The 22,390-nt window shown below is 39.1% G+C and overlaps 1 protein-coding gene across 5 annotated transcripts in view; it reads left to right on the top strand.

Moving 5' to 3' along the window:
• The window catches only part of HBS1L (HBS1 like translational GTPase), a 134,622-nt gene that overhangs the window by 37,144 nt on the left and 75,088 nt on the right, over window positions 1-22,390 (top strand). The window contains exon 1 of one of the 5 annotated variants that reach the window (XM_073337370.2): window positions 10,040-10,063. The exons of the other annotated variants lie outside the window; for them this stretch is intronic. The gene's annotated coding sequence lies outside the window, so the exon portion shown is untranslated. Of the gene's footprint in view, window positions 1-10,039; window positions 10,064-22,390 lie in introns of those variants that run through there. 5 annotated transcript variants of the gene reach the window in all.

Genomic DNA, 22,390 nt, shown 5'->3' with positions numbered 1-22,390 from the left:
AAAGAACAGAAGTAAAACCAAACGTCATCCTATTTTGCTCACAAATTGTATATATTTTTCCCATCATAAACTAACATGGAAACAGTTTCTTGAGCCTTGTCCAGAAGGATGTCACATTCTCTCAAATTATGAGAAGAACTTTCCGCTGTCTCACCCCTTAATGACTTTTGTTGCTATCACAGGGCAATCCCTCAAGTATGCTAGTTCTTTTATCATTTAAGATTTTCATAGTAGGCGCTCCAATTTTACTTGCTGAACAATAAGCAAGCAAGGTAGATCATGGTGAGGCTGTTCACTGGCTCAAAATACTGACTGAATAGCTCAAAAATGTTTTAAAAAATCTTCATTCAAGTTAGCTGTTTTCTGAAGTCTCTCTAAATATGAACAGCCCTTTACTTGATACCCAGAATCTATTTTTCCCATTAAGATTTTAGGTCTTATCTGAAGAATTTGTGCAACAAACAGATCTCCAAATTTATTTTAAATGGGATAGTGTTCTGACAGTGATGAAAAAATTGTTTAACATTTTAATAATTTTTTTTTAATGGCCCGGTCTTTTTTAGTTTACTTTAGGTGATTTGGTCTTTTCTTGTTCCTGCCACTTCCTGATGGCTTGAATTGGCTTTTCTAATGGAGATGTTACTAATCTCTGGTGGAAAAAGTGCTGTTATATTTAGTGGAATAAATTGTTTCTTTGCTTCTGTCTTGTCTTCGTCCTGTTCTGTCTAGTCTTATTGTATTGTCTCTGTTCTCTCATTTCCTTTTTGCTACTCTTCTCCCAAACCCTTCTTTAACATTAGATGCTGCTAGCAGTTTGAGCCAAATTCTGCAGAAATCATACCTGCACAGAACTCCTGTTGATTCAATCACAATTTATGTGCAAGTCTCTGATGAAAGAATTCAGCACTTAGAACCCAGTCCTGCAATGATATCTGTGCAGATGAACCCATGGGCCTACACAGAGCTCCATTGACTTCAGTCGGACTCCAACCACATGTTGCTGTCCACCCACACAGATGTCATTGCAGATTGGGGCCTCAGTGTCTAACTTTACATGTAAGTACTAGGTGACTAACCCTTAATATTTCGCACATCTGTTGCATTAGTACTGTTGGTGATCCTGAGGATGCAATGCATAATGCTGTTCAGGAGGATAAAAATCATGCAGCGTGTGGTGGGGATTGTCTGGCTAGACTGTAATCCTGCAGCCTGAAACGACCCTTGAATAAATTTGCACGGAGGCTAAAATTTTCAAAAGCACCAAAGTGACATCCTACATCACTTAGGAGCCCAACTCCCATTGAATACAATGAGATTTAGGCTCCTATGCCACTTAAGCACTTTTGAAAATTTTACCCAGTTTTGATTTATAACTAAATGGTAGCATGTTACTGTATTTTTAAAATTGAAACGGGTGTATAAATCAGTTACTCAATAAGAACTATGTTTATGTGGTTCACCACAGAATATTCTTAATTTTCTTCAACTACTGCATGATATTATGGCACCTGGAATTTTCATATAGCATTTGGTTGGTTGGTTCCAAAAGTATTTCTACCTAATGAACATTAAAATCTGTTAGTGAAATCCCTCTTTGTTTATGTTTTATATAAAATAGTCAGGGAGGTGGTTTGTTATAAATATTTCCTTAATAGTTTGCAGCCAGTCTTTAACTTTGCATTTGTGTATATGGGTCACTTGTACTAATTGCTTATATATTGATATTCAGATTTTGAAATCGTAAAGTATTTGTGTCTATGCACACACAATGTAGACGTGAAAGAAAGCATTAAGCTACATGGAATATACTGCTTACAGTGTTCAGACTGTTGTAAAGTATAAATCTTTTGTACATTAAAGTGTTTTTATATGTAATTTTTTAAAATTAAGTGGGTCATTTAGTATTTTTTTAATGAAATTTCTTTGTGAATACTGTTTTTCATTTATGTACAAAAAATAAAACACTCTGTAAAGACTGATTAAATAACACATGATTTCTTGCTAGTAATTTGTCTTGTACAAATTTTGTCGCTGTTAGCAGTGCACTAGCCATTTCTTTTGGGGAGGTAGGCCCCAGTGTATGACTAGATTTGCACAGATGTACTCCTGTTCCCATACAAGTTTCCGGAAATGACTCAGGCTCTATGCAGACAAATATATCCACACATATGGAATCCAGATGCAGTATAGGGGTCATAGTTGGCCTTTTTTAGAAATGTAATTGAGAACCTTCAAGCTGTTAGATTATGGATAGAATTTTTAAGCTTCTCTAAGTTCTAAGCAAAAAGTAAAAGGGAACAGATATTAATGAAATAACCATCTAGCTCTAAAGAAAAAGTTCTGTGCCTGACATTCATTCTCAGGGATTGTTTATACTTACAGCTAAATTGGCACTGCTGCGATGGATGCAGCAGTGTCCATTTAGTGGGTCTTGTGAAGACCCGCTAAGTTGATGGGAAAGTGCTCTCCCGTCGACGTCTGTACTTCAGGTCTCCAAGAAGCATAAGGTAAGTCAGTGGGAGAGTGCTCTCCTGTCAACACAGCGCAGTGCGGACATGTTGTAAGTCAACCGTAGGTATGTGAACTTCAGTTAAGTAATTTATGTAACTGAAGTAGCATATCGTAGGTCAACTTTCAGCTTTAGTTAGACCAGCTTCAGACTGTACATTACAGTGGGGGCTATCAGTGCTGCTGCATTTAAGGTTGTACAGGTGTTCAGGCATTTATAACTGTCTGACACTTATCTTTCAGACTTAAATTTTCCAGGTTATTGTGTCTGCCTCTGGGTGTACTTGTTTTGGAAAAATTGAGCAAACAACAAAAAAACTGAGTACAAGGCGAGTGGAAAATTAAACTTTCTCCATCAGTTAAAAATAAACTTCTTTTAACAGCTTGTCTATGTAGTTCAGGAAGGCTATACTGCATATATGTGCAGACCAGTTATAGTCCTTGCCTCAGTCTCTAGGCATCTTGCAGGTAAAAGCTGCACAGCTCCTAAGTAGTCCAGGTCTCCTGTGGCATGCCCTCCTGCAGACCTGGACTTTTAGGAATCTGATACAGAGGATTCCAGTGATATCTAGACAAATGATTAGTTGCATGACATGGAATTTATTTTTCTGTTTGATAAAACTTAGGAATTTCATCCAAATAATTATGTTAAGAGAAATTAAGGTTGCATGGTGAAACATCCAAAAAAATCAGGAAATGATAGATAAGGCTGCACATGCATTCTTTTCCCCCTCTCCTCTCATCTAGAGCCTCATGATTTCTGTTTAGGTGTGGAATCTCTGCCACTCTGCCCTTCTGTCCTCCAGGCCATTTTCAGAGAGCAAAGGGTATCGTTGCTTTTGGGTTCTCTTCTCTCCTGAATAGTTGTGATACAGGGCTTTTGCTGTGCTAATTTTCCTAAGTAGGAATAGAGTGTCATTGATTTGATTGTCAGTTTTGCTGTTGTCCACCAGACTCAGTAAACAGCAGTGAAAATGATCAGGGTCTTCATTTTCGCTATGTTGCTGCTCATAGCTCTTCAACAAGCAACAGCACAGACACTAGAGTGGTTTCCAGGCATAACAAGAAAAGGCTGCATGGATTAATTTACAGGAGGTTAACTTCTTTTAAATGAAAGCTTAACTTTTACAGAAATAAAATGGTTAAATGTCTCTCGTCACATAGGAAGATTTAATTTGTAATTGACAAGTGACTTTTGAATGCTGTCCCATAGTTAGGGCCCTACCAAATTAAGAGTCTGTTTTGGTCAATTTCATGGCCATAGGATTTTAAAAATAGTAAATGTCATGATTTCAGCTATTTAAATCTGAAATTTCACAGTGTTGTAATTGTAGGGGTCCTGACCCAAAAAGGAGTTGTGTGTGTGTGTGTGTGTGTGTGTGGGGGGGGGTAATCGCAAGGTTTTTGTAGAGGGGGGTTGCGGTACTGCTACCCTTACTTCTGCTGTTGCTGGCAGTGGTGCTGCCTTCAGAGCAGCGCAACTGGAGAGCGGTGGCTGCTGGCTGGGAGCCCAGCTGTGAAGGCAGAGCCACTGCCAGCAGCAGCGCAGAAATAAGAATGGCATGGCATGGTATGGTATTGTCACCCTTACTTCTGTGCTGCTGCTGGCAGAACACTACCTTCAGAACTGGATGCCTGGCCAACAGCTGCTACTTTCCGGCCATCCAGTTCTGAAGGCAGCGGAGAAGTAAGGGTGGCAATACCATGACCCCCTGTCCGCAACTCCCTTTTGGGTCAGGACCCGCAATTTGAGAAATGCTTGTCTTCCCCTGTGAAATCTGTATAGTATGGGGGGGGAGGGGGAAGCACACAAGAGGCCAGATTTCACGAGGGTGAGACCAGATTTCACAGTCTGTGACGTGTTTTTCATGGCTGAGAATTTGTAGGGCCCTACCTATAGTACTTTGCATGAACCAATAACTAAACTTGGCAAATAAAAACTGTACACTAAGGACTTTCAGAAAGCAGAAAAATTAAATATATTAGATTTAAACAAATTTATCCAACTTGTTTTTCATATTTTCCCTGTTAGCTTGCTGATTACCAAAGCTGTTTGTGATTAAATAAGAGACTGCTCTATCACAGTCCATGTTCTATTTAATCCTTCAGTGAAGTGCTAAATTTGACACCTCACAGTCATTCATAGAGCAAAAATACTGTCATAAATGCAAAAATACTAACTGCAGGATCAAGCAGGAATAGAAACTCTATTTGGAGGATAGCTCTTGTAGAACATGCATCTTGCATAATTATCAGATATGCAAAGAAAACACTGAAAAGCAAAGTAGCTTGGTATAATAAAAGCGTCCGTGAGGAAGATAAAACTACAGTAAATTCATAGATCAATGTTCTATTTCATACCAATTGGATTGACTGAATAGTGAAATTATAATGTTATAATCAGCAATGTGCAAGCTCAGTTGGCACATTGTGTTCTGTTCTGGTTACGGTCTCAAAAAAGATACTAGATATAGTAGGGGTTCAGCGATAGGTGCCAAAATTGATTTAAGGCTTGGAGAATCTTCCATGTATGACACTGAAAAGATTGAGGCTCTTTAATTTGGAGAAGAAATGAGTACGAGGGCATGTGGAAGAGGCACACAAAAATAATAATACAGAGCAGGTCAGGCAGGCACTTACTGTTTTACATAATGCAAGGACAAGGGCCATTCAATGAAGAATTGAAAGACAACCAATTTGAAGTGGAGTAAAGGAAATACTACTTTGCGTGATACGTGAATAACCTGTGGAATTAATTGCCACAAGGTACTGAGGTCAAGAGACATGTTACAACATGAGACTTAAAGGCAAACAGATATGCTGTTTAAACTAACAAAAATGTAGTTAACCTAAACCGTTGCAGTATACTTGTGTAGATGTAGAAATTACATCAATGCTTATAAGCGTTGTCATCAATGTCTGAAGGAAAAAGGTAGTACCTTGAAATGGTATGTTCAGTTTACCTTTTAAAATGTGTTACAGAAGAGTGGTAAGAATGGGGCCTGAACATGTTGATACAGTAAGACACTGTCCTTGACCCAGCAAGCTTACATTTTGAGACCATGATTCTGCAATGGGGCTCCACATGGATGGGTCCCTTGCATTCATGCAGAGTTGATTGCAGGAATGTGGACTAATTTTGTCATGTTCATATTTTACATTTAGATCATTTTTGAAGGAATCAAGATTGATTGCCTTTGCTCTTTCCTTTTGTCTTGTAGAAAGTTGAGGAGAAAAAGTCTTAAGCTTGCTGCCTTAGACTTTTGATTGCCTTCAAAAAGCATGTGCAATAAGCTTAAAGGGCCTGGTTGTTTGTTGATGGGGTTTATTTGGAGAATAGACATACAGAATAATTCCTTTCTCCAATTTATTTATCTGATACTCTTAAGTATGTAAACAAAATTACTTTAAAAGCTTTTCATAAAATTCTCAGAATCTTAGACCCAGAAGGAACAGGTTTTCACACACAGGTCTTTCTGAATCACACTGCTTCATGAGAATTTCTGTATTCTTTGCAGTGCCCAAAGGTCTAACTGAGAGAGGTAATCTTTGGAATTTTGTGCTCTGCCCTATCCAACCCAATTACATGCATTTCAACTATATTTTTCACTAGACTATTTGTCTGCAAATAAGCCTTTCTGCAAAACAAATAGAGTAACCAGTGGCTATAGAAAGTAGGTAGCTGTACTGAATACTTGTGAACAGTGAGATGCTTCTTCCAAGTTCTGAACTATCAGTTTCATTCTGTGTTGCACAGTGATTCCTGCAATTATTTCTTTAGAAAGCCATGCTTTGTAATGGCATTGGGAGGAAGCATAAAAATAGTATGTGGTCATAATTACTTTCACAATGCATGTACACAAGGGGGCCTACTTAGGGTTGCATGGGCAACCTTAATTCTGGCATTTCCTAACTTTTCAGTGGTTAATTTTGTAACCTTAATTTTCTTTTAATGTAGGTTTGTTTGTTTTATATAATATAGATCAGTAGCTGCCAAATTTTTTTCTGCCAAGGATCTCTTTGGCATCTGACTACATGTTCTAGCCCCTTTCATTTCTGGTACTATTAGAATGACCCTGCCAGCGTGGGAATGCCCCTGCCATCATGACTTCTCTGCCATGCTGTTGAAGGACGCCATTTTGTCTCCATGCAGCAAAAGCAGTGGAATACTGTTCTGGCACATTCCAGCCCTGGCTCAAGAGACGGACCCCTGCATAACCCACAGCAGACCCCCAGGGATCACTTTGAGGAACCACTGATACAGATTATATGCTTTTGGGCCGAAAACCATTTTAAAGCTTGAGGTTGTGCTACAGTATGTATTCATTGGTTATTACATGGAATGTGTTCAGAAAACGTAACTTCACAATAAAGTCAAGTAGGCTATGGTACTACTTTTAATGACGCTAGCTTTGTCTTGAGCCAGAATTGTTTTGGAAATTGAGCTAATGAGTTTTTGCCTTAGTTTGTAAGAGAGAGACTGTAGGGAGATTTAAATGGAGTAGAAGATTGGACATCATGATGGAAGATGAAATAAACTTAACTAAATTTAAGGTAATGCATACGGGCACAAATAGTATATACTTCTCATACACTGATGGCTTTAAACTTGCAGGATTTTCTGAGGGGGGCAAAAAAGGGAATGTGTCTCCATGCCTCTGTAATGTACATTTAGAAATAAGTCTTTGCATTTTCTCTGTAGCTGGAACTCCACTCCTCTCCTCCTTTAAGTTGCTTTCTCCAGGGAGGTCATTCACTTTGAGTGCTTCCCAGAGAATGTTGCTGTGCTATACAAATTACTATGTATGTCTAATTTAATGTTTGTCTGATGTATATTAGCAGTTAGGGTCAAATAAGAAACTTTGAGTGTATTAAAGAATAGAAATTACTGCATTTCATGTTGCTATATTGGACAATGGTACACCATTGAATAGAGTGCTGTGTTCTTTACCTTAGGAAACAAAAGTGAAGTTTTTCAAGGGAAGAGTAAAGAATATGGTTAGATGTACACCAGAGATTGCAGAGACTAAAATTATGTAGAGAAGGAGAATAATAAGGGGACCAGACAGAAATCCCAGACTAATGAAGGGCAAAGCAGAATTTGATATTTTTTCCTTTCTTAAGAATGTAGAGACATTAGATGATGGAAAAAGGACAAATTTAGAATTAATAGACTATAGTCAGCCTGTGAAATTTATTGCTCAAGGAAGTGGATGCAAATACTGTTAGAATGTTAAAAATGGTTAATTTTATGTCCATTAAAATGTGTAGCTATACTGTCTAAGGCAGTGGTTCACAACTGAGGTCCACCGCTTGTTCAGGGAAAGGCCCTGGCGTGCCGGGCTGGTTCGTTTACCTGCTGCGTCCGCAGGTTCGGCCGATCGCGGCTTCCACTGGCTGCGGTTCTCCGCTCCAGGCCAATGGGGGCTGTGGGAAGTGGAGTGGGCCGAAGGATGTGCTGGCCGCCCTTCCTGCATCCCCCATTCGCATTATTCAGGTGAATCTTTTTTGCCTTCTGAAACATTGGAAATAGACTGATCCAGGGTGTGATCCAATATTTGCAACTTGGATTGCAACTTCTCTGAGAAATCTTTTAAAAAAAAAAAAAAAAAACACACTTCCAGCATAATTCTCATCTGAAAAATGCTTATGTAAAAAAATGGCACCCTCTTAGTCAAAAGGATGTGCTTCTTAGGCATATTCATTTTAATTTCTACTTGCTTTTTACTATTAAAGATGTTTTCATTACTTTTTTTAACTCCTGTTAGCACTATAGAACACACAAAAAGAAAAGGAGGACTTGTGGCACCTTAGAGACTAACCAATTTATTCTCTAAGGTGCCACAAGTCCTCCTTTTCTTTTTGCGAATACAGACGAACACGGCTGCTACTCTGAAACCTATAGAACACACAGACATGCATACTGGTGAGTGAGCTAGATTTTATTCCATCTTGGGCCTCATTAAGAGAATTGTTAACCACTTTGATTAAGATTTTTATTTTCAGTGATGCATGAACCAGAAAAAGTCAGATCTCTGGTAAAATTTTTGGGGTTGGAAAAAAAAACCAAAAACCCCTGTAAATCTTCTTGTCCTCTCCTTCAGGATCCTTTTCTGCTTCCTCTACCGAGGAAGCATCAGTGATTGGCTAGTGGAGCAACAGGTCTGTCATGCAGTTTTATCACCAGCTTCAGGGTCATGCTACACGCTTCCTTTGCCAAGTCATTCTGTGCTGTTCTGTCCCAGCTGATTTGCTGCCCCAATAAAGGCCATCCCCTGCTATTGCCTGTACAATGTTTGGGCAAGTTACTTAGCTGGAATTTTTCAAAGGTGCTTATGGGAGTTTGGTGCCTAAATCCCATTAATTGCTCCATGACTCACTTCATCTATCCCTAAAATGGTGGTACTAACAGAACATTTGATCTGCAAGTTATTGAAGCCATAAAAATGGAATTCTGCTGCGTCTATTTTTACAAAATAATTTTTCAAATTCTGGTTGAAGATATTCTGTTTAATGCATATTAATTATTAACTTATGATACACAAAGCACTATATGTGCTTTGTCCTATTCGACATTGGTGAGGCCTCATCTGGAGTACTGTGTCCAGTTTTGGGCCCCACACTTCAAGAAGGATGTGGATAAATTGGAGAGAGTCCAGCGAAGGGCAACAAAAATGATTAGGGGACTGGAACACATGAGTTATGAGGAGAGGCTGAGGGAGCTGGGATTGTTTAGCCTGCAGAAGAGAAGAATGAGGGGGGATTTGATAGCTGCTTTCAACTACCTGAAAGGGGGTTCCAAAGAGGATGGCTCTAGACTGTTCTCAATGGTAGCAGATGACAGAACGAGGAGTAATGGTCTCAAGTTGCAGTGGGGGAGGTTTAGGTTGGATATTAGGAAAAACTTTTTCACTAAGAGGGTGGTGAAACACTGGAATGCGTTACCTAGGGAGGTGGTAGAATCTCCTTCCTTGGAGGTTTTTAAGGTCAGACTTGACAAAGCCCTGGCTGGGATGATTTAACTGGGAATTGGTCCTGCTTTGAGCAGGGGGTTGGACTAGATGACCTTCTGGGGTCCCTTCCAACCCTGATATTCTATGATTCTATATACTAGTGTCTACAAACAAGAATGAAGCCTCATTCTGCCAGGTACTACAAAATGCATGGTAATAGACAATCCTACACTAAAAATACTTAAAATCAAAATAGATAAGGCAAAGGGTTGGGGGAAATAGGCACAGAGAATTAAAGAGGCTTGCCCCAAGGTCTGACAGCGTGTTGTTGGCAGAATTGGGAATAGAACCAAGGTCTTCGCAAACCAGTCCAGTGCCCTATCCACTAGTCCTCAGTGCCTCACCGGCAGAGATACAGACTACAGGGGAAACAGTATTTACTTAGTATAAATTGATAATTTATTATTTTTGTTCATGAATGTCAAGTATTCTGGGAATTTTACAGACATGTCTGAAGACAAATTTTTTCTCCAACATACAGATAAAGGGGGCGTGATGGGGGCCGGGGCGGGAAGGAGAAAAAGATGCAACATAAAAGCAAAGTAAGCAGATGTGTGGTATATTTTTTTAGCTCTACATTTTATTCTAAGTTAATCACCTTCCTCTGTCTCAACCCCTTCCCTTCCTCTTTCTTTATATCAAAACCTGTCCCAGTTCTATTCCATAAACAATTTTTGGCATATGAGCATAGCTTAGGTATGACAACACACTGGAACAAGAAACAGCCACTCAGATAAATGCCACAGAAGTGCCTTGCACTAACCCCTTTAGCTTACTATAGTGGTTCCTACTTTTTTGCTCCATGGTGATGGGGGTTTCCCCAATGACAGACACTTGATGGTCTGGCTTTCATGCTTCTAGATGTGCATTACAGTTGCAACAGCTGTCTATTCCAGAGTGCACTATAGTGGAATGTAAACAATCTTATTTGTACAATTTGGGGATTAATATGCGACTTGAAAGGTGGGTAAAAAAAATGGTTAAAGGGGGGACTAAAGTGGGTCATACTGAAAGGGGAACTGTCAGGCTGGAGGGAGGTTTAGTGAACTTCAAGGATTTCATTAATTACCTTGGCACAAAAAGTGGGAGTGTCCGAATAAAATTTGTGGATGACACAAAGTTAGGAGGTAATACCAATGCAGAGAAGGAGTGGAATATCATACAAGATGATTTGGATGACCTTGGAAACTGGGGTAATAGAAATGGGGTGAAATTTGGTAGTGCAAAGTGCAAGCTCATGCAATTAGGGACTAACAACAAGATTTTTTTTGCTATAAGTTGGAAGTGACATAGGAGGAGAAAGACCTGGGTGTATTGTTTGATCACAGGTGATTATGAACTGCCAGTGTGATGTGGCCATGAGAGAGGCAATGCAATCCTAGGATGCATCAGGCGAGGTATTTCCAGCAGAGACAGGGAAGTGTTAGTACCATTGTACAAGGCACTGGTGAGTCCTTATCTGGAATAGTAGGTGCAATTCTGATCCTCCATGTTTAAGACAGGTGACTTCAAATTTGAACAGGTGCAGAGAATAGCTTCTAGCATGATCAGATGAATGGAGAACCTATCATGATAAAAGGCTTAAGGAGCTTGTGTTTAGCCTCACCAAATGAAGGCTCAGAGGAGATAGGATTGCTCTCTACTTATATATCAGAGGGATAGAATCCAGGGAGCGAGGGGAGTTATTTAAGTTAGGGGCCAATGTTGGCCCAAGAATAAATGGATATAAACTAGACATCAGTTTTTAGGCTTGAAATTAGACATTGATTTCTAACCATCAGAGGGCTGAATTTCTGCAACAGCCTTGAAAGGGGCGTAGCCTGGGCAAAAAAACCCAAAAAAACAAAAACCTAACTTGTTTCAAGACTGAGCTTGTTACATTTATGGAGGAGATGATATGATGAAGTTGCCTACAATGGTATATGGCACTGCTGCACCCGCTATCATCAAGTATCTCCAACAGCTGGAGATGGGACACTAGATGGGAAGGGCTCTGTGTTACAGCATTAAATTCTCTCTCAGGTGTTTGGCTGGTGGGTCTCTCTACATGTGCAGGTTCTAACTGATCAATATATTTGGGGTCAGGATGGAATTTCCCCCCAGGTCAGATTGGCAGAGACGTAGGGGTTTTTTTTGTTGTTTTTTTTTGCCTTCCTCTGCAGCGTGGGGCACAGGCGACTTGCTGGTTTAATCTAGACTAAATGGTGGATTCTCTGTAACTTGCAGTCTTTCAAATCAAGATTTGAGGATATCAGTAACTCAGCTAGAGATTGTGGCTCTATTACAGGAGTGAGTGAGTAAGGTTCTATGGCCAGCAATGTGCAGGAGATCAGACTAGATGATCAAGATGGTCCCTTCTGGCTTTAAAGTCTGATTAACTTTTGGCTGTTTTGTGAGTTCATAAAAATCTAAGTCAAACTAGAAAAACATACATCCAAATGCTAGACTTTCACATTGCATCCCTAGGGAGGATTCCCAGGAATTACAGTGAAAAATAAGTGTTCTGATGCTTATAATAATAGTGATTAATATATTTGTTTGCTTAAGATGCCTACAGCTTTTGTTCAGGATATAGGAACTATCATGCTTGGTTGTTGTATTCTGACCCACTCCAGTCTGCAAATCATTTTCATATTTACATCTAAACTTCCCTGTAGGAAACTGGAAATGTTGTCATGGTCTTTTACTGGTCACATTTTTATTTATTAAACATTTGTTATGGTAGCACCCAGATGCTTCAGTTAGTGATGTGCTAGGTGCTGTATAAATAAGTGTATAAAAATGTTTCCTGTCCAACAGAGCTTAATGTTTTAGCTCTGATATAAAGCACTTGAAATCCAATATAACTGATTATTCAACTAGCTTTTAAATCATGGGATATAATGAGCTACTTCAAGACTTTTGTGTACTGAAAATATGTCTGCACAGACATTAGGACTTACTGAATCTCTGCACTAAAATACTGTGTGGGCTTTAGAAAGGAAGTGGCTTATTTCACAGAAAAATGTGTCATCAGCAGTGAAAAGCTTTTAAAATGTTCTGAGATACCTTTTTGAGATTCTCTTTATATACTGTACACCTACACTGGAAAAAATGACACTCCAGCCTTTTTTCTGAGAGAGAGTAGTTTTGCCTTGCAGCATTTTAACACTACAGTAATATAGTTTATTTTTCAAAGAATAGCAATCTATACAAAATAGGTCATATAGCTAGCTATAGTACACATGAATACTGTGTATTTAGAAAATTTAAATTGATGATATCCAGTTGGAACTCTATAGGGTTCCACAGGAGCCAGCAAAAGAATCATAGAAATGTAGGGCTGGAAGGGATCTTGAGAGATCTTCAAGTCCAGTCCCCTGCCCTGAGGCAGGACCAAGTAAACAGACCATCCCTGACAGGTGTATGACTAACCTCCTTTTAAAAAAAAAATCTCCAGCAGAGTTAGTATTCTGGTTCCTGATATCCGGGTGTGGCCAATTTGTATCCCCCTGGATCATGTCTTGAGCAGATGATTAGTATGTATATCCGTTAATTTTCTGTTTGCCTTAGGAGAATAATATTTTCATTTTTGTTCCATACACTGAAGCGAACAATCAATCTGATCTCTAAACTGTGGGATTCTCTAAACAACAGCTTGCGTTCTGGAGCATTGTAGAAGCCTGATTGGAAAAATTTAAATAAACTAAACAGGTTTTTAAAAAAAAATTCTCCACAGTATGACAAACTTCACTCCCAATTTTTTTGGTAGGAGCCAAATGCTTTTCTCATATGCCTATGGCAGAACTTGACTCCAATATACTTTTCTCCTTATATATGTAGTTTTTTCTCCTGCTGTCAGCATGAAGTGTGTGCAGTTATGGAGCCCATCTTATTTGCATAAAGATCCGCCAGGAGATCAGAATTTTTCTTTAAGACAGTAACATTCTGCACCCCAGTTTGGTATCTGAAAATGTGTGGAGTAGGAAGGATAAGGTTTCATTGCGTCCGTGCTTGCATTTTGTTTTTTGTGGATAAATGGAGAACAGTGTTTAATGTTGTGAATCCAGCACCTTCTGTGAGCACTACATTCCTTTAGCGCCTCTTCCTTTTATAGACCGGTATTTCTTAAAGGTGTTAGTTTTTCATTATATGTGATTTTTGTCTCTGCTGTTCAGATAGGTGCAGTTCTCAGGAGATCAGTTAATCTGCTTCAGAGTAATATTGTCAAAATTTTGAGCAGTAAGATCAGTCTTCTACTGGTTGATGATAGATGTCTTATTGTCTAGAATGACTTTGAAAATTTTGGAGGAAATTAACAGGTAACTTGTTTATCACCTATATATCACAGGATTTCAAAGCACCGTATAGACCACTGCAGAACTAAGTCAATATGTAAACACTTTAGTGACCAAATATATAAATGAATACTTTGCCATTTCCATAAGATTATGGAAGAGAACATTCCTTCTTTAGTTGAGAATGTAGGAAGCTTTCCATTGTAAGGCTGATTTTGCCTTTTGTTTCCCCATTGTGTATCTCTGCAGTTCATATTTCATGTGTGAGATTTGAGTGAAGAACTTTTCCCCAAAACTTTGAGGTGAAATGGATAGTTTATTTATAAGTTATTGGACTTAAACAAAATTCAAGTAGGGGATGGGGGGGAACAACAATCCTACTCAGGTCCCTTTTTTGTGATGTCATCACTCAAAAGAAATTAACAACTCGGCCTAGAAACTTCAGATTTAGTCTTTTATCCATCCTTGCTGAAGTTCAGTTCATTATTTTTTGAGAATGGAGCTACTTTTTTATATATATTCAATTTGGCACTTGGAAAGAGAAAAATCTCTCTTTTGAAGTCCAAAGGTCTGAGAGACCTTATGGATCTTCAGAAAGTCATGTGGCCTGAGGCTAACTTTGGTAATGTCTCTCATGACTTTGCTGCTATTGTGCATAGCTGTTAGATTACAGATGTCTCCTGAAGTGTGTAGCTAAGCAGCCAAAGATTAGACGAGCTCCACTTTGAAGATGTTGTTACTACCTACAGAGGTTTATGTCACATTATTACTAGATTCAAAAGCTGGAATGTTTTTTTTTAGAATTGTGAAATATAGACATAAGTATCAAAAGGACAAAAATCTTTTAAGAAATCAGAGGGGTGGGAAAAAACCTTTAAACTGGATTTACAATTGTAAGTATGTATAAATAACATAAGGGAAAGAGCCTAAAAGAACATTGTAGCTTAAAAAATAAATGTACAAACTCAGGAAAAGCAAAGTTAAGTGTAAGTTTAAAAAAGGGGGGGCGGGAGGGAAGTATGCAAATGCAGACTTAAATAACAATAATGTTTCGAGTATCTTAGTACCCAAGTGTGCTAGGCATCTTACAATACAAGTAGAAAGGCATGGCTTTGACGTTTCTGTGTATTCTCTTCTCCACCTACGCTTACATCATAAGACAGCTTTCCGGCTGCATATTGTTCATCCTCCTCATAGAAAGCATTAAGTACATATTCTAGTACATTATATCATACATGAAATAATAAGCGCTACCCACCCATTATGTGTGTTCCCACATCTACACCGGAGAACATACTCCATTTCATTCTGTTGATATCACACTTTATATAAAGAAATCATCCAATCCTCATCTATACTTCTGGTATAGTTCCTTCATATAAGTCCCATGCATTTCCCCCATTCTAAACCTTTACAAATGATCTGTACATTAGTCCCATTTTAAGTCCTATATTTCTGTTCTGCATACCCTGCATATCTTTATGGTGATAGACAGAAAATCTTTTAAGTGGACTGTCAAGGTACATGGTGTTAAGATTTTCCTGGTTGAAATGCCAAAGAATAGGGAGGAGTGTAAGGTACAAGTAGCTTTGATACTTAGCATAGATACATATCTACTGTTTACCAGGATGCACAATGTGGGAGAAATAGGGAATAGTTATGGTCATTTGGGTTGCCCCAGCTCCACTTTCATACTTTGCTGTGTTTAAAATATTAAATTTGAGTTGTTAACTTTAAGTCTAATAAATGCCAAAAAAAGTTTTAAAATAATTTCAGGTACTACAGCCATTTCTGAGTCCCTGCTGCTACTTTGTGGTTTTACAATCACATTTTCCTATATTTTTATGTTTTTCTCTTCCCTGTTGACCCACATAAAAAGAGGAAAATGACTAACCTGGCAATACAGGGGAAATGACGACACTATACACAAAGGACTATTCAATGCACAAAGTAAGCTGAAAAACAGCGATAATTGTTTTCCTTGTAATTTTCCTGTTATAGACATCTTGCAAGAATATTACTTTAAGTAAATATTTTTCATGGTGAAGTATGATTTGAATTTCCTGGCTTCTAATATTTGATATTTTTAAATCCTATGTTTTCTTAGGGTTACCTTCCCTAAAGTAATATATTTATAACCTTACCAGTAGTTTAAGGAAGCCTTTTTTTAATTTCAGCACCTGGGAATAGAGCTGTAAGTGTTCACCCTAGCTGTCTGCTAAGTTACTTCACTGTACTAGTTTGTTCATTGTACTTCTCATTATTATACAGTGTAATTTGATTTTGTAAAGACCATTGATCTGGGTAGGGTCTCACAGCTCAGTTTTGATTCTGGTCTAGAGGTCACTTTTTATTTTTATTACAGATAGAGGGTGTTATCCATGCTTTTTTCTAATATATTTCCATGTCTTTTCTTACTAACTACCAAACACTTTGCTACTACTGAGATGGTGGTAATGTAAGTTCCTATATAGATCTACTGGTGTCATACTTGGGAAGTCTTAAAAGATTTGCAGAGGTGTGTAATCACTGTTTTTCTCCAGTTTCTGTCTCTTCCCCCCTCCCTCCTTTGAAGCTGGAGAATGGGGGATGGGGTGAAGAGGACAAATGGACAGAGTATTGTGGCTGGCATCAAAGTTATTCAGAGTTTTAAAAAACTATGTACTATTACTTTGGAAATACATAAGTTTAGTTTACGGTTACAGTATATGCCCACAGTACTATTCTTTCCCCGTGAAAGTTCTTTCCTTTTGGTAGATCATATCTTCATTTTCTTAGAGTCAGAATATGGATGCTTACTTGCCTTTATGGGCTTGTCTATACTACCCGCCGGATTGGTGGGCAGCAATCGATCCAGCGGGGGTGATAAATTGCTCTCCCGTCAACTCCGGTACTCCACCAGAATGAGGAGCGCAAGCAGAGTCAACGGGAGAGTATGAGCTGTCGACTTACCACAGTGAAGACACCCTGGTAAGTAGAAGTAAGTGCGTCGACTTCAGCTATGCTATTCACGTAGCTGAAGTTGCGTATCTTAGATTGACCTTACAATGTGTATGATAATCAAGGTGGGCCATTTCCTGCACAAATCCAGGGTTTAACAAGAACGTCTGAGGAACGGGGGGGTAGCTCATGCTCAAATAAATTGGTTAGTCTCTAAGGTGCCACAAGTACTCCTTTTCTTTTTGCGAATACAGATCCAACAAACACCCCCCCCCCCCCCCCCCCGTTCCTCAGACATTCTTGTTAAACCCTGGATTTGTGCTGGAAACGGCCCACCTTGATTATCATACACATTGTAAGGAGAGTGATCACTTTAGATAAGCTATTACCAGCAGGAGAGTGGGGTGGGGGGGGGGGAGAGAAAACCTTTTGAAGTGGTAAACACCCATTTTTTCATGATCTGTGTGTATAAAAACATCCTCACTGCATTTTCCACTTTTATGCATCCGATGAAGTGAGCTGTAGCTCACGAAAGCTTATGCTCAAATAAATTGGTTAGTCTCTAAGGTGCCACAAGTACTCCTTTTCTTTTTGCGAATACAGACTAACATGGCTGCTACTCTGAAACATCTCAAAAATGCTGTAAGGATTACTTTGCTTTAAAAAAAGCATGTAATTTGAGACCATGCATGTAAAGAACCCACCCCAAAAGACACTAATTTCTTAAATTTCTGTTCAAAGAGTGTTACAATAATGAATAGGATGATTCTGTGATGGAGACTCTGTACAGAAATTTTACAGGTTTTGTTTTCATACAAAAGTGAATCTGAAATTTTTTTGAATCTTTGATACTTAAAATAGCAAATGGCATTCGGTGCTGGAATTTTAAACATAGCCTGTCTTCCTCCAGTCTGATTCCAAACCTGGTCTCCCCTCCCTGCCCCCCCAGCTCTCTTGGATAGATGCAACCAGAATCAAAGATTATGGTTTGATACCAGATTATCAGTGATAGCCATTCTGTTACCTGAACAGTCAATTTAGTACTGGATTCACCATATACTTACGTATATGGCTACCCCACAGAGTTCTGATACATGCACACATCAGTCTGGCTGGTGGCTTCTGTTTCACACTGTGCTTTTTGATGGGACCATGCTTTTTTCATGCAATGCATTGGTCCCAGCTATGTAATCTGTGCTATCTGAATGTTTGGATAAATAATTTTAGGGCTTGTCTACACTTACCGGGGTTTGACGTGTGGCGATTGATGCATCAGCGGTTGATTTAGTGGGTCTAATGAAGACCTGCTAAATTGCCCACTGATCGCTCTCTAGTCAGTTCCTGAACGAAAAGCACAAGGGGAGTCGATGGGAGAGTGTCTCCAGTTGACATTGCATAGTGTGAACCCCGTGGTAAGTAGTTCTAAGTATGTCAACTTCAGCTATGTTATTCACGTAGCTGAAGTTGCTTAACTTAGATTGATCTCTCCCCATAGTGTAGAAAAGGCCTTAGTCTAAGAAAACTGCCTTCCTAGCTTTTTGCATAATTTAAGGTTTGTCACCATAGTTCTAGTAATGAGATGTGAATTTTTATCAGTGTACTTTTTACTGCTAATATATTGTTTTTAAATACCACAAAAGTTGTTGTTGCAGATAAACTCAGACTATGCTTAATCAGCCTGCTGCATTGATACAGCTTGGTTTTATGTTTTTCAAGTTAGATTCAAAGCAGCTTTAGCAGTTTCACACCTCGATTTCAAAGATTTTTTTTTTCTGTAAATGTGTTGCCACTAACACATTTAAATAACAAAGAATACTAAAGCTTTTTCTCAGTATTTTTAATGCCCTCCCCTTCCTCTGCACTTTGCTCTTATTCAAATGTACTGTATATGTATACAGTCCAGGATGGTGAGGATGCAAGAGAGGAGAGTGGCAAATTCTGGTTGATTTAATTTTTTACTTCAGAAAAATACCAGGAGACTGAAATGAGCGGTAAGAAACGTAAGAGTTAAAGTGAATCTTCAAGCCTGTTAACCTGGCAGATGAGATGCTAAAAACAAAGAGGCATTTTCTCTAAATCAAGGAGGAAAACAATTTAGCACTAAAATTAGTCTCAAGAGAGACTTATTTCAAACTGTTTTCTGTCAGCCTGTTTGTAAAGTGAGAATCCCCAGACCTTGTGTGCTGTGAATAAGGTCCACAATGTCTTTGGAAACCAACTACAATACATTAAATATCCAATCATACCAGAGCATGTTTGGAGCATCAGATTTTTTCTTTTGTAGCGGGGTCAGGATAACAGTTAATTTTTCTAGGTTCTGCCCCTTCTCCTGTTCTAAGTTGGTGCAACTGTACATGGGGGTGATATTCATCAGAGAAGTGTCCATTAAGCAGATAGAATTTCAGTCTCCCTCTGCCACCTCCTTCAGGCTCCATCATGGGGGTGGGAAGTAGCATTGAGGAAAAATGCTAGATCTTGTTTAACTTCGGGCAAATGTTCTGACTTCCGAGCCTCATGTTCCTAATTTAAAATAGGAATAGCACATAGGTAATGGGGGTGTTGTGAAACTTAATTGAGATAATGAAGTGAAGATGGCTGGTTGGGAGAGAGCAACTGGAAGGTCTGGCAAAGACCTTTTATTACAGGGTGCATCCACAGTTTCATTCGAGCTTACAATATGGGGATCGTACGAGATACCTAACTGCCTTTAGATGATGATCCGGGGAAGTCCTGGATGACTGGAAAAAGGCTAATGTAGTGCCCATCTTTAAAAAAGGGAAGAAGGAGGATCCTGGGAACTACAGGCCAGTCAGCCTCACTTCAGTCCCTGGAAAAATCATGGAGCAGGTCCTCAAAGAATCAATCCTGAAGCACTTGCATGAGAGGAAAGTGATCAGGAACAGCCAGCATGGATTCACCAAGGGAAGGTCATGCCTGACTAATCTAATCGCCTTTTATGATGAGATTACTGGTTCTGTGGATGAAGGGAAAGCAGTGGATGTATTGTTTCTTGACTTTAGCAAAGCTTTTGACACGGTCTCCCACAGTATTCTTGTCAGCAAGTTAAGGAAGTATGGGCTGGATGAATGCACTACAAGGTGGGTAGAAAGCTGGCTAGATTGTCGGGCTCAACGGGTAGTGATCAATGGCTCCATGTCTAGTTGGCAGCCGGTATCAAGTGGAGTACCCCAAGGGTCGGTCCTGGGGCCGGTTTTGTTCAATATCTTCATAAATGATCTGGAGGATGGTGTGGATTGCACTCTCAGCAAATTTGCGGATGATACTAAACTGGGAGGAGTGGTAGATACGCTGGAGGGGAGGGATAGGATACAGAAAGACCTAGACAAATTGGAGGATTGGGCCAAAAGAAATCTGATGAGGTTCAATAAGGATAAGTGCAGGGTCCTGCACTTAGGACGGAAGAACCCAATGCACAGCTACAGACTAGGGACCGAATGGCTAGGCAGCAGTTCTGCGGAAAAGGACCTAGGGGTGACAGTGGACGAGAAGCTGGATATGAGTCAGCAGTGTGCCCTTGTTGCCAAGAAGGCCAATGGCATTTTGGGATGTATAAGTAGGGGCATAGCGAGCAGATCGAGGGATGTGATCGTTCCCCTCTATTCGACATTGGTGAGGCCTCATCTGGAGTACTGTGTCCAGTTTTGGGCCTCACACTTCAAGAAGGATGTGGATAAATTGGAGAGAGTCCAGCGAAGGGCAACAAAAATGATTAGGGGACTGGAACACGTGAGTTATGAGGAGAGGCTGAGGGAGCTGGGATTGTTTAGCCTGCAGAAGAGAAGAATGAGGGGGGATTTGATAGCTGCTTTCAACTACCTGAAAGGGGGTTCCAAAGAGGATGGCTCTAGACTGTTCTCAATGGTAGCAGATGACAGAACGAGGAGTAATGGTCTCAAGTTGCAGTGGGGGAGGTTTAGATTGGATATTAGGAAAAACTTTTTCACTAAGAGGGTGGTGAAACACTGGAATGCGTTACCTAGGGAGGTGGTAGAATCTCCTTCCTTAGAGGTTTTTAAGGTCAGGCTTGACAAAGCCCTGGCTGGGATGATTTAACTGGGAATTGGTCCTGCTTTGAGCAGGGGGTTGGACTAGATGACCTTCTGGGGTCCCTTCCAACCCTGATATTCTATGATTCTATGATTGCATGGCAGCTGTGGCCAGAGCTGCTTTTCTTCCCCCCATTTACAGCTCCAAAGCAATTTATAACTTTTTATTTTGGATTGTGAACCTCCTAATATCTATGTCATCTTCACCTCAAGTTTAAAGTTGTCATGTTCCCTGCCTGGGACTATTGTGCATTTTAAAATAATTTGGAAAACAAAAGTTGCTGTAGGGTATAGCAGCATAAAAATCATAATGTATGAGCGTTTTAACACTTAGATTTGTTGTATCATACAAATGTTGAAATACTTTAAACAAATGCATTAGCATGAGGAAGAAAATCCTTAAGCAAATACTGTAAACATATGCTGGCCATTTATTGGAGTTACATATCTCTACAAAATACCAGAACTGACTGGACTATATAATGAACTTCACTTGGCAAATTTTATTTCTTTTAATTGGGTTACGTATAATAGCAACCAGATGTGTTAAGCTAATTATCTTCATTTTATATTCACAATTCAATATTTTTATGACATTTGTTTTATATAAATGCTGCTCTGGATGGAGTAGTTGCTGTTTTTTAAATTAAAAAAATAATTACTGAAAAAACAGGATTTGATAATGGAGACTTCACCAAATCCTAGGTTATAGTGGCACAAAACAGCCCTTCCAATATCTGAAAACCACATGAAACAATTAATGGTAACAGTCTTCAGTACATGAATAAAATGCAGGTTTCTGCCTTTCTGTTTTAAATATAACAATACCATTCACTTAGTTTTGTTTTTAAAAAAAGTTTACATGATTGTGTGTGGATAGGTAACTGTTGTATATCTACTGCATATTTTTTAAACTTTAGTAAAAACTAATACTATAAAAGGTATATGTATTCTCAGCAAACTTCATTTTTAACAGATCGTGTGAAATGTTTAACTGTACCTAATTTACATGTGCAAAGGAAAACAATTCATTTCCCATGATTCCTCTTACCATCATTTTTTTGTTCTTTAAAGGCTAAGAATATTTTTTATAAATCTTCCCCTACTTTACTACTTAATTTATTCAAAATGAGTACGTATTACTAAATGATTACATTTCACAAGCACTGTATTACATATTAAATATAATATTTTAAGATGTTAAATGTTAAGGATTTAACTTTCAAAAAACTTAATTTTGACATTTGTAAATCACTTAGGTCTGTTAATATTTTCTTAAACATTTTCCAAAGGGTAAAGGTTTCCAATAGTTCCTTAAACATTTTGAATGTAGCAGGCTTGTAACAGGCTAATCCCAGCTCCCATTCATACTCCCAGCATAATCTTTGACAAAACACTTTTAATCTGTTTTAACACTACACTGTAATAAGGTGGGGCACTCACCGCCGCAGCACCTCCTGCTGGTCAGTCCGGGAATTAGGTCATCCAGTTCCAGAGCTCCCTCCTCTGACCGGTTTCTCCCCTGCCCTTACCTGCCCCTCTGCCGTCCCTTTATCTCCACCAGTTCAGGCCCCATGTGCCTCCC

The sequence above is a fragment of the Lepidochelys kempii genome, chromosome 3 (genome assembly GCF_965140285.1).
Source record: "Lepidochelys kempii isolate rLepKem1 chromosome 3, rLepKem1.hap1, whole genome shotgun sequence".
In the NCBI taxonomy this organism is placed as follows: Eukaryota; Metazoa; Chordata; order Testudines; family Cheloniidae; genus Lepidochelys; species Lepidochelys kempii.
The sequence above is the reverse complement of the archived record's forward strand: the minus strand, read 5'-3'. Positions and strand labels throughout refer to the sequence as shown.